The sequence below is a fragment of the Centruroides vittatus genome, unplaced genomic scaffold (genome assembly GCF_030686945.1).
Source record: "Centruroides vittatus isolate TY-2023 unplaced genomic scaffold, ASM3068694v2 scaffold_769, whole genome shotgun sequence".
Lineage (NCBI taxonomy): Eukaryota > Metazoa > Arthropoda > Arachnida > Scorpiones > Buthidae > Centruroides > Centruroides vittatus.
Window position 1 is genome coordinate 3,569,527 of NW_027122717.1, and position 13,345 is coordinate 3,582,871.

Genomic DNA, 13,345 nt, shown 5'->3' on the forward strand with positions numbered 1-13,345 from the left:
GCGAGGTTCCACTGTATATATATAAATTTGATAAATGAATCACATATAATTCAATTTATATTCACAAATTCAGAAAGCCTTAGTCATCAAGATGATCCTAAAAACATTTTAAGATGCACAAATTTCTACATAATTAGCACAGAAATTCATAGCCAGTAGGATGCTTGTGGCCTGGCGTCAATTGTTTTACAGACCATATAAATAATGAAAAAATACGTGGTTTATGTTGTTAAGTATACTGTAACACAAGTATACTGTAACATATTACTAATATATCTATCTGTGTGTGTTTGCGAATTCCTTATAACTCCTGCAATTTTTGTCCAATTCAGATGAAATTTTGATTATATTCATTTTATGTTCTGATGGAAAGTATAGGCTACTTATTTTGCAGAACTATTAGCTATAGAATATATGTTTTATAGATTTCAGATCGGTGATCGCACTGTTGTTGCAGTGATGTCAGCGACATGTGATGTTCATGCTCAATGAGGTAATTTCCTTTAAGTTACATTTTTAAATATTTTGACTAATAATGAAGTAACTTAAAATACACTATATTTAAAGTTTAAAGTTAAAAATGCCTAGGGGAAAGCTTAAGAGTAAGTCTATGTATTGAATGGACATAGAGCATGATAAAGCAACGAATTTATTGATCAACTCTATGTTGCTTTATCACATTCAAGAAACCAAAACAATATTAAACTGTCTATTACTAAAGGAAGACATCAAGGAAACTTTTTATAAGATAATAGAGTATTTACTCAGAATGTATAAAAAAATTTTGTAAAGATTTTAATATTTCTTTTAATATAAAGGCCATCATCTTTTTGTGTGAGAAAATGAATTCTCTATTACTCCTATTATTTTTGCCCACTCCAGGTAAAATTTTGTTTTTCTGCTCTTTATGTTCCAGGTCCACCAGTGGCCAAGCAGCTTTGTTCCCTGAACACTGGTAATTTGGTTGTGGGTTACACCCTGCCAGGAGGGGCTGGCCATGTGGAGTTTTCCAGGTTTTTTTCTCCAAATCTTTAATGTCTAAATAGGGGCCAGTTACCCTTAAAAGATCTCTCAGAAGGCATCCCCACTAGGGAATTGCCCAAATGTTGCATTGCTGTACATAACAAAACAAACAACTCTATGTTACAGCAGATAGTATAAACTATTTAATCTGTAGAAATATTAGCAAATTTTCTTGAAATATCTACTCTTCTCAATTCTTCAATCTCTACTTTCTCATAAAGAGTATTCTGTCATGCTTGATGGGGTTTCTAGTTAATATAGTTAACAATAATATATATTTACTTATGAATAAGTAAATATATATTATTGTTTTTATAGATTAATCTTAGTATTTAGTAAAGTTTATTTAAACATTTTTAAGCATTATTAAACTGTTTTTAGCCATAGGTAAGTAATCATTCATTAACACGTTGACTGCCAACTACGAGATGACTCGTAGTTTTTGTTACTGCCCAGGACACCACGTATGAGTTATATCATAGTTTGTTTCCTTGCCATATTTGTGCAGCTACGATGTAATTTGTAGTATATTAGTGTAAATATGAATAGATAGCCTCAGGGGTAAGAACAAAAAAATCAAGTTTTGCCTAATTGAACAGAACATTTATTAATAAATGAACAGAAAATATAATCATACAAAAATTCATTCAAAATAGAAAGCAAAACAATATTTTTATTGTTTGTGATAATTTTTAAAACAATCTTCAACGCAAAGGACTGGCTTCTCTGGACAGAAATAACGCGTGGTACAAATTCGACATGGCTTTGTGGGATGCTGTTTTTTTTCAGTAGGTGGGATACTCTGTAAATAGTGAAGCTCTTGCAGTCTAATTTTTTTTGAAACTGGTTGAATCTCTTCTCCAATCAATGCTTCAACGAATGCTTCTGTAAACTAAGAAATTTAGACGCACATCTCTGATTGGCTGTAGCAAGGTGACAGGATGAATTGTGTCTGTGCACGAATTAACTCGTAGTTTGGCTTTAGTGAAGAGCTTTCTGTTACACAAGCCAACTACGAGATAATTCGTAATATCTTTTTCTTAAAAAAAAAAAAAAAAAAAAAAAAAAAAAAAAAAAAAAAAAAAAAACACATTCTGTATGCTTTTTGATTATTACTATGTACTCTGATTAGAGTTTTTAATAATACTGCTAACATAATTAAATTAAGTTGGCGTTTTAGACCAGAATCCTAAAAAGTCACGTGGCAGTCAACGTGTTAAAATAATAAATGAAATACAGCAGTATCTTGGTACTTGAACTGTTCTCAACTCAAACAATTCGGTATTTAAACACAAATTCTGAAAAAAAATCACTTAGTCCTTGATTGAACAAATGCAACCCACTAGAACAAATTTTCAATTACAGTAATAACAATTTTATTTTGTCTCACAAAAACTTTTATGGCAAAAATTTTAAAAAATGAAGACAATGCTGATATTTCAGTAATGCTCTGAATGAGAGGTTTCACATCCCCAAAATTGTAGACCCCTATACAAGTAAAAAAAGGTAAAGGAACTAGGAAGGAAAAAGGTAAAGGAACTAGGAAGGAAAAAGGTAAAGGTAACAGAACTTTTGTGAGATATTCACCTCCAAAGGTCAGTTTTTAACATGTATTAATCTACTGTCTATTCTCCATGCTATGTACCAGGAAGGCAAGCAATAGCAAGCCTTGACCAATTTCCTCATGTAGCCATGTGTTTCAGTGTGAGCAATAGTGAGCACTACAGCATGTAAGTGGGAGAAAGCCCCTATACCCCCAAAACTATATAACATCAAATACTTCTTGAACAGTCAAGTAGGCTACTCGAAGCCATAGATTAAGAAAGAGAAAATGGAAAACTTCCATAAGGTGTGTGAGGTACCAATGTTTACGGCAGCACCACTAGTGACAAGGGAGAGAAGCACACAAGATACTTCTTAACCTGTGAAAAAACTGAGTGAAATTGCAGTCACTTTCCTTTAAATGTATTTTTGAATAAGCAGTAATTGTCAAGTTAATATTATCGCCTGCTCCCAAATTGGGCAAGTAATTTAGATGAACTGCAGAAGATAAAAAAAAACACATAGCAAACAACTTTATTTAAAATTTCCAAATTTTTCATATTTAAACATATACTTTCTATGATTACATGATATTCCTATATGATTTTATTATATTATATGATTATGTATTATATTATACTACATATGTGATTTTCTAAATATTTTAAAATTTCTTCTATACATTTATTATACAATAAAACATATATATTCATCTATATATGTGCTGTATTGTTTGACTTATAGCTCTGCTGTTGATAGATATTGTGAATTTGATATAGGGACACAGATTTCTAGTAATTACAGCAAAAATCATTGTTTTTGCTCAGTCATTAACAGCAGTTCTTCACAACATCATGGAAGTTTTTCCATTTTCAACCATTCATAATTGTCATTACCCAGAAACAACCAACAATCTCCTGAAAGATCAGGCTATAATGATTGGCTAATTAAATGATTGATATAAAGTAATTTGTTACTAGAGGTAGATGTTAAGAGATGATGCCTAACTAAATTAATAATTATAATTTAAATAAATTATTAAATAAATTTAGAACCTTCTGGAATAAAAGAACTGACCCAGGGAGGGGGCTTGAACCCGCAACCTCTGCTACAGTGTTATAACTCTATGTATGCTAAATTGGTATTATGTGTTTGTAAGCTGATGAGGTCCTTGCACCCGAACACATCCTTTCCTAAATTTGATGGTGATTATTAAAGACTAATTTTTTTGTAAAAGAAAATCTGGTCTATTTTTCAGTCAGACTTGATGTGATAAGCCCTCCAAATTGTTGAAATCCTATTTATTAGGTTATCTAACTATCTAAACATATTTCTCTTAGTAATGAAAAAGAATAGTATAGATCTACTTTTATTAACTTTTGGAACTTAACTCCATGTTTTGTATAGCACAGATTTGCATAACAGAACTTTTTTGAAATTTAACTACCACATTATACGAGAGACACTGTACATTCAAGCAATGTTGAAACTGATCTTTATTTTATATTTAATACAGCAACAGATCTTGCTTGAGAATGATCAAAATTTAGAAGTGGAATAAAAAATAATTATAAGAAGTTATATAGATTACTCCTTATGGAATTTTGGGACTTATATATTTAGTATATATCTGAACTCGGGGGACCGACACGAATTCAACGGTACCCTACTTTTGAACCGGAGACCAAAGATAAGAAAGTTAGCAGATTAACAATTTCTTGCCTTTCACAGTGTTTTTTGAGTAGTTTGCACATTTTCACTGCTAGGTGGTGTTACTTGCAATTTAGTTTACACACTTTACTGCTAGATGGCAATACTAGCAACTATCGTGTCTTCTGTGTAGAATGCAGCTTAATTTTCTTTTTTCTATGCAGCAGAATGCAGCTTTAAAACAAAGATTAGCTCAACAGCCTGTTTTCCCTAGGTGAATTTTAAAAATGAACTTCCTTAAGCTAGCATTAGAAGTAGTCAAAGATAAGGAAACATGTATCAAGTGGTTACAAGATTAGGGTCTCCTTCATAAAGCAAAAAAGTGTAATAGAGGCAAAGAGTGGATGAAATTAGAAGTGTTCATCAAAGAGAAAGATAAAGGCAAAGGATAGGGACACCTGCGATGCCAGAAACAGGGACAGGAACAACAAGTCACTACTGGTACTTTCTTTCAGCAAGTCCAAATCTCACCATGAAAAGCAATTATTCTAATGTACTGCTGGGTGCACTAGATAAAGCAATCCACAAATTGTCGCTTGAAAATGAGAAGATCTCCCTGAACACCATGGTAGATTAGTTCAATTACTGTCATGAAGGCACTAGATGCAGAATACGGAACAGAAGGAAAAACTGGTGGACCCGGTCACATAGTGAAAGTCGATGAAATGAAATTAGGATGCCGAAAGTACAATCGTGGCAGGATGGTGGATGAACACTGGTTGTTGAACATGATCAACTGAGCAAGTAATTGCCCAGTTATCAGGCTATCAATTAGAGATATGCCCTGAAAATTGCCAAGACAAGCCGGCATTGGTTGCCCTCATACAGAAGCATGTAGAACATGGAACTACAATCATCACAAATCTTTGGAAAGGATATAGTGGATTAGAAGAATATGGATATGAGCACAAAACCGTTAATCATAGTGAGAATTTTGTAAATTCCGAAGATGATGCCAATACACAAACTGTAGAATCTAACCAACGACCACTGAGAAAGCAACTCAGTCATGGAGAAATAACAGACGCTAATCTGACTTTAGATCTGTGTGAGTATCTGTGACTCCGTGATGCACGGCAACAGGATGGACACCTTCCTCAAGTTAATCAAGAACATTAAGCAACAATATCCTCTGTAATGTGTAAGTTGTTAAAGCTTGATTATCAAGAAACATGATGAGATAATGAAATACTTTTCTAATAGGGACAACATGTATAAAGAATCAGAAGATATTATTTACTGCTACATAGAAGAAGCCAAGATGTGAGTAACTGTACCCAGATGATGTGGTGTCTTACAAATGTGTTAATTTAATGATATGATTACACATTTATTTTAAATATACTTAATATTTAAGTATTTTAAAACTTATCCCATTTGAATTTTTATCTCACTTAAACTTTCGTTCCAATTTATCTCAACTGAATTTGTACTTTTGTAGTTCAGCTTAAAAACCATATATAGAATAGAATGCACTGTACTGCCTTTCAGTGCATTCTATTCTGTTGTATTTCATTCTATTCTACAGAGCATTCTAACCCAACCTAATCTAACTTAAGGCATAGAATGCAGTGTGAAAGGCAAGAAATCGTTAAGCTGCTAACTTTCTTATCTGTGGTCTCTGGTCCAAAAGTAGGGTACTGTTGAACTTGTCTTGGTCCAGAGTTCAGATATATACTCAGTCCCGAAATTCCATAGGGAGTAATCTATATAACTTCCAATTATGATATATTGTCTGCATATTTAGTTCATTACTAATAATATAATTTATGGCATGATTAATGGTAATATTAAAAAGAGAACAGTCTTCAGACTTTTTCTTGAAGACTGTTCTATTTACTAGCATATTTAGTTCAATCTCTCACTTAACATATATACTACCATCTATTACTAGTATTTACATTTTCTAGAGAATGTTAATGGAAGTTATAATTTATTTATTTATTTAACAATTTATTTAACTATTGCTAGTCTTTAAAACAGCTCATTAGTTTATATGTATACTGTATACTTTCAGTGTTCTTTGTTTATTATTAATTAAAAATAAATACACTATTCCAATTTGTTAAATGAGTTTTAACAAGCTAAGGATTGTCAAATGTTTGACTGAAAATATGTCTTATATTGTGTTGGCTACATGAACTGAGTGGTTGTTTGAAGTATTTAACACAGTTTTGTTAATGTTAGGCTAGGTAATACATTAATCGATTTTATAATATTTAAAATCAATGTTAATGACTCCTTAACATGAAGTTTGTGATCTTTGAATTATGGTAGAGGTACAGAGGTTACTTTTAGATATTTACATTACATACATACAAATTACCAAAAAGAAACTTCTACCAAAAAATTTTTTTGTTTCATTTAATTTACTAAAGATTCAACATGTTATAGACGAAATCTCAATAAAATTTACTGGTTTTACTCGTTAAATGAAAAAAGACATAATTAAAACTGACAAAACATTTACAAATAGGAATAAAGATTGATAATTTAAAGGCTGTTAACCTTAAAAAATGGAAAACGTGTTCAACTGTACTAATTAAATAATCGGTAATTTATATACGAATAAACTTATGAAAACGGCAAATGAATGTTACTTAACTCACCTTGCTAAAACCAAAGCCGTAATTATGGTTTGTGCCAATCGATTCTGTTGGATTACGGCAATGTTTCTCTTATATATACACGTTACAAATCGCTAATCGTCCACCATCTTTAATAACGTCTAGTACAAAGTCAAGTCTCGGGCTAAAAGATAAACGATGCTAATTGGTCGATTTAAATAACGGTTGTAAAAAAAATAACATGACGTAAAAAAATAAAAAATATTGTAACAAAATATTTTAATTTAAATTAATTTTTTGTTATAATTTGAAATTAAATTTTAAAAAACTTAACTTAATTTGAACCATTTTAAGAAAATTTCAATTGTTATATATGTATTTCATAAAATAAAATAATTAAATTAATTATTCTAATTTTTTAAATATAACTTAAAAAATTATAAAAATATTTTTATTTTGGGCCAATTAATTAAACAAAGTCAAAATTAATTTTATTATTAAAGTCAAAGTATATTAAATTATAATCGCTTTAATTTTTAGATTAAATATTAATAAAATCTATTTAAATTATATAAAATTTATAAATAAATTACTTAATAAAAATAAAATATTTTAAAAAAATTTAATTTAGCCAATTAATGATAATCAAAAAAAAATTTTAAATATATTTTTTTTCTTCTTAGAAGAATGTTCTTTTATAATATTTTAATAATACTGTATATTAAATTATTGAAAAACTTTAAAAATATTTAAAAAATTAATTATTTTAATAAAATTTTTAAATATTTATATTAAATAATAAACTTACACTCAAACGGGTATATTTACTTTCGTATTTGAACTATAAATACATTAATTCAAATTAATTGTTAAAATTGATTATAAATTCTTAAATAGATTAATTTCAAAATAATTTTATTTATTTTGATATTTTTAGCCAATAATAATGATTTGCGATTTTCCAAATTAAGCGTATCAGATGATATTTTATAAAATTTTAAATAATTTATTTATTTAAATAAAATTTTAAAAGAAAATAAATTATTAAATTGATAATTATTACGATAATATTTCATTGAATTACTGTACTTTATTATAATTCTTTCTTACATTGTGATGGATATTATTTGAAACAATTGTACAATTATTCGATTGTATAATTGTATAAATGTTAATTTTTAATGTTATTTCGCCGTTGATATAATTATTTTAAACTCATCGAATTTGGTGGCTAATTTGTTCGTAGATTGGATCAAAAATTAAAATCTGATTCAAAAATTCTGTTAGCCAATCAAAATAATATTTAATTTAAAAATCCTATTACCCAATATCAAAACAACTAACATTTGTACGTATTTAAAAAGTTTCATTATCCAATCAAAAGTAATGAAATACAGATTTAAAAAATCCCATTATGGATAAATAAAAATTTAAAAAAAAAAATTCAATCATCCAATCGACAATAGCTAAATTTGAATTAAAAATTCTGTTACCCAATTAAAACTAGCCAAATTTAAATTTAAAAATCCAATTAGCCAATCAAAAAACCTAAATTTTTTGGATCAAGAAACCTCATTAACTACTTAAAAAATCCAATTAACAGACAATTTCTATTAAAGTATATTAAAAAAAAATTCATGAAAACGATTCACAAACCAAATAATTAAATCAAAATTATCGGGAATTAACTTTAAAGAACAAAATTAATTTTCCTAGGTAAACTTTATTTAGACATTCAATCAAGGTCGGTGGGTGTCAGGAATTGCAATATCCGTTACAATTCCGTTCATTACGAAGGGTACAGAGTTGAACAGAATATCTGAATGACGCAAGGAATCAGAAGTTCTACTGAACCTCGTCCTTTTTCCATAGGCTAACTTAACACGTGATGAACCTATACATATATAGAAATTAATCTTCGTTACAAAAAAATGTCATGTAATTCTATAAACTTTGTAATTTTTCTTTAAAGTAATTTAAATTTGTTTAAAATGTTTATAAATTTTAGAAGTTATAAAGGTACTACAGTCTATAAATGGATTACATACGGAGCTGGAAATATAATCTAGTCTGTGGAGTTAGTAGCGTAACTAGAATCGATATTAGAGGACCCAAATTAGAACGTGCAAACCTACATTCGTTTTAGATGTAGCCACTAACATTATGGATGAAGAGTAAACGCTTAAGATGTTGTATAAACATTCGAATAAACGTGTTTGTCACATGTACTGTACCTTCATGCACGAAAGAGCGTTTATTACATTAAAGGGCATTAAGAGAGCCTTTACCAAGCCCGTGGTGAGGGATGATAAATTTATGGGATTTTCAACCGCCTGGATTCATTTCAAGCCCCAGACCGGTAGACCTTTAACTGCTGGTCTTTTTCTACGATTACTTATTTATAAAAATAAAGGTGGCCAAGTTACTGGATCCACCTATTTATTCTACTGCGTGGAGTTGGAATTGAAGACCCACAGCGAATTGTACACAAAACTAGAATTATAACTCACAATTTTAATACCTATGTTGTTGGAATTATAGTTCCTGTGAAACTTAAAATTTAATTAATCTTAAATTATAACCTTATAACTCAATATAAAAATTTTTTAAATGTAAATTTATTTTAAAGTTCTTAAACACCTTAACTTTAAACTCACAATTATGAAATACTAAAAAGAGTTTTTACTGCTTATAAACTTAGAACTAGCATAGATGAAAATCATTATGGAAAGCTTAAGGAAAGCCGGAAGCCCGATTAATTATATAAGAACTTTCGGTCTGGACTGGAAGTCACGCGATTGTTAAATTAAATAATGATTAAAAATGAAAGCCTGGATTCTGACGATATCACAATAATGTACATTCGACTTTTTGTATTAAAAAGTTTAATTAAAAAATAAATATGAAATACAACTAAAAAAATCAAATCTTATCGCATTACAACGAATAAGTAATTTTTAATTTTATTACTAAAATATTCTTTTAAAAAATGATTTCCCATCGATAAAAAACACGTTTAAAAATAAAATATATGCTAAATAATTTTGAAATAAATAAATTCATTTAAGTATAAACTTATATACTGTAACGTTTTACAACGGCTAACTTTACGATGATTTTCTAACGATTAATTCAATAAAAAAAATGAAAGATCTATTGTAATTTATGCCAAACTTAAGTGCCATATCTTTTGTTTGCACAGTAATTCATGATTCATGCTACAGCCATGTGCCATATATTTTGTGAGTCATCTCGCTGTATTATTTTATAATCGAAATTATATATCCCGGAACGTAATCTCAATTTATGTCACTGAGTCTAGACGAAATACGACGGTTCACTATACGGCATTTACCAGTATTCAATTAGGTCGTGGTATATAATTTATGCCATATTTCTGTCGACAATTTCAATATAGTATTAATTAATTAAAGTTATATTCGTGTATAACAGAACGAAATCTCGATTTATGATGCTAAACTTACAGAAAATGATCGTCTCACATAACGACTATTCCTAATAATCAATTATGTCGTAAAGCGAGATCTATTAAAATATTTTTATTTTATTTAAAATTAATTTTTTAAGTTTTGTTTTGTCAAAAAAGGGAGTTAAACATAATAAATGCATCATAAAAATATAATAAAATGTATAAAAATTAATGTGTATATATATATATATATATGGTGTACAAATATGTTCAAATAAAAACAATCAAATGTAAATAATTAAATAATAAACTTTGAACCAATAATCGCCTGAAGAGCAATGACGTCAAACTATACAATTTCCTTGTGTATATTAGTCTATTTAAAGAAATGAAGGTTTAGATAAAGGCATATTGAGCAATATACAAAAATTGCTAGTAACTAAATATTAAAAAATAAAAATAAATGAATTCAAATAAGAATATTTTAACTATTATAATTATTTATTACAATTTTGGATCTTTTATTTTGTTATTTATTATTAAAAGTTTTAAAAATTAATCTAAATTTTTTGAATTTATTAATATTATAATAATATTAATTATTTAATATAATTTTATTTTAAATATTTTAAAATTCAGATAATTTTGGAATTTTTAGAAATTTAAACTATAAAAAAATTTTAAAACACAAATTATTTTAAATTTAAATGATTTTTTAAATTATTTTATAAATTATTTAAAATAATTAACGCCAAATAATTAGCATTTTAACAATATTTTAAAAGATATTGTTTTAGAGTTTTTTTAAAATAATTATTAAATTTTAAAAGAAGTGTAATTTTTAAAATAGATTTTTTAAAATTAAAATAAACTTAAGTAAATTTTCTAACAATTTAAATACTTTCAAATCAAATTGAGGAGTTTAAACAAGTTTAAACAGTTTTTAAATAAAAAATAAAAAAAATTCTAGAAGTATTTATGTTTCTAGATTAACCTATTTAATTTTTTTTTTAAATATTTAATTCCGGATTATTTGAACAAAAATTATTTTATATTATTGTTTTTTCAAAATAGTTTTCCTTTCACCACTTATGTAGTATATCTGAATATTTGTTCTAGTTTAAATAAGAAGTTTATTCGGGTAAACGTTAAAAAATATAGAAAATTTGTAAATAATTATTAAGAATTAACGTCTAATAATTACAGCACAGACTCTTATACACCTTTTTACACACAGCCGTCTAATAATTATTAACTACTTTTCTGTATTAAATTATAATAATTTTTTTAGTTAGAAAATTTAGAAAATTAAGAATTTAGTAGATTAAAACAAATTAGAAAAGATTTTAATAAATTTAAATGTAAAACTCCTATAACTCCATAAAGTGTTATAATATTCAGCTAGTTTTATGAGATTTTGTATCACATCACATAAAATTAACTATTAATTAATAATTACTAAGAATTATTATAATATAATTTTTAGTAATTATTAACTAATTTTCTATATTTATTTTCCACATTAAATTTACTTTTCTAAATTCACTAACAATTATTATGAATTATTTTAACAGAACTCTCAATAATAATTCCTAATTAACCTTGATACAATTATAATTTTATGTACTAAATATGTTTTTATTATGAGTGAATAAAGAAAAATTATTATTATAAACTTTTTATAAATTATATATTTATATAAATTACAATATACAGTTTACAAAATATAAAATATACAAATTTAAAATTTTAATTAAAATTTTGTTTAAGTAAAATTAAAAATTAACAGTATTTAATTAAAATTTAAACACAGTTATAAGTTTGAATGTTTTATGTAAATCTATAATTTAAGATTTAACTTTAAGTTTTTAGTTTTATTTTAAAAGAACGTACACAGTTTATACTTATATATTTGAAACATCAATGAATATTATCCACTTATATCAGTGGTCCTTAACCAGGGGTCCATGGGCTTCGAAGGGTAAAAATCAACTTATTATCTTAATTTTATACTATTGTTATTAATTATTTTGTGAAAGAAGCACATATATTACTGTATTATGTTTTTAATTTTAATTAATAAATGTATTTCTATATAACTGGTTTCTGTAATTTTATTTTATACATTTAAAAATATTATTCCAAGAATTGATCCATGAACTTAACCTGACTGGAAAAGGGGTCCATAGAACAAAAAAGGTTAACACATTACTCATATGTTTTTACATACAGTATATACATTATATTCATATATATCTCTTTAACACTTAATGGAGTTTTTGTAGGGTTTATAACAAATTTTTTTTATTATTTTAAAAAATTTACTGAAGTAATTTAATTGTAATTTAGCATAAACGTTTATATTCAATTTTAAAGCGTAACTCAACGATAAATGTACCATTTTATCAATTATTTTTGCAATATTTTCATGTGTACATTAATGTGCTTTTGCAATCGACTGTCTAGTTTAGTCCAGTTTTAACAACTGATATGTGGGACGAGTTGAATAACGTCATGAATGACTTTGTGACGTAATCTAATTGATCGTTCGTTATTGTTAAACAACTTTGGATGTTATATATCCGCCTTCGGTGTTTAGATTTATCAAAGCTGTAACATGAGTGAAATTTTGTGTTTTGATTTTATTTTCTAAGGAAATGAATAAAAATAAATATCAAAAATGTAAAAAGTAAATCAAATTTTTGACATAAAACGTTTAAATTATTAAAAATTAAGATAAATTAAACCAATTACCAAATTTTTGTATCGAAGATAAGTTTCCTTTATGCATAAAATATAGACTACTTTTTTAAATGTATATACTATATTTCATTTATTAATATTAAAAAATTGTACGAAATGGTCCAGAGACAAATTTATAAGTTTAACAAGCTATGGGGCCTTGCTCCATTCTCAGAAACAATATTATAATAAATAATAGTATTCTCTTTTATTATTTGATGAAGGAGAAGACCTGTTACATATTAAAGCCACAAGACTAATAAATAAATCTATTTTGAAGCGGCCCAAAAGTCAGTCGACCTTATTTTGTATTATGTTCTCCAGATACAAT

General features: G+C 26.9%; 1 protein-coding gene across 2 annotated transcripts in view; it reads right to left on the reverse strand.

The window, feature by feature from the left end:
- The window catches only part of LOC136989790 (ornithine decarboxylase-like), a 30,513-nt gene extending 23,469 nt beyond the window's left edge, over positions 1-7,044 (reverse strand). The window contains exon 1 of one of the 2 annotated variants that reach the window (XR_010882958.1): positions 6,885-7,044. The gene's annotated coding sequence lies outside the window, so the exon portion shown is untranslated. The remainder of the gene's footprint in view (positions 1-6,884) is intronic. The other variant, XM_067288064.1, reaches the window with a different exon arrangement.
- Between the last annotated feature and the right edge of the window lie 6,301 nt (positions 7,045-13,345).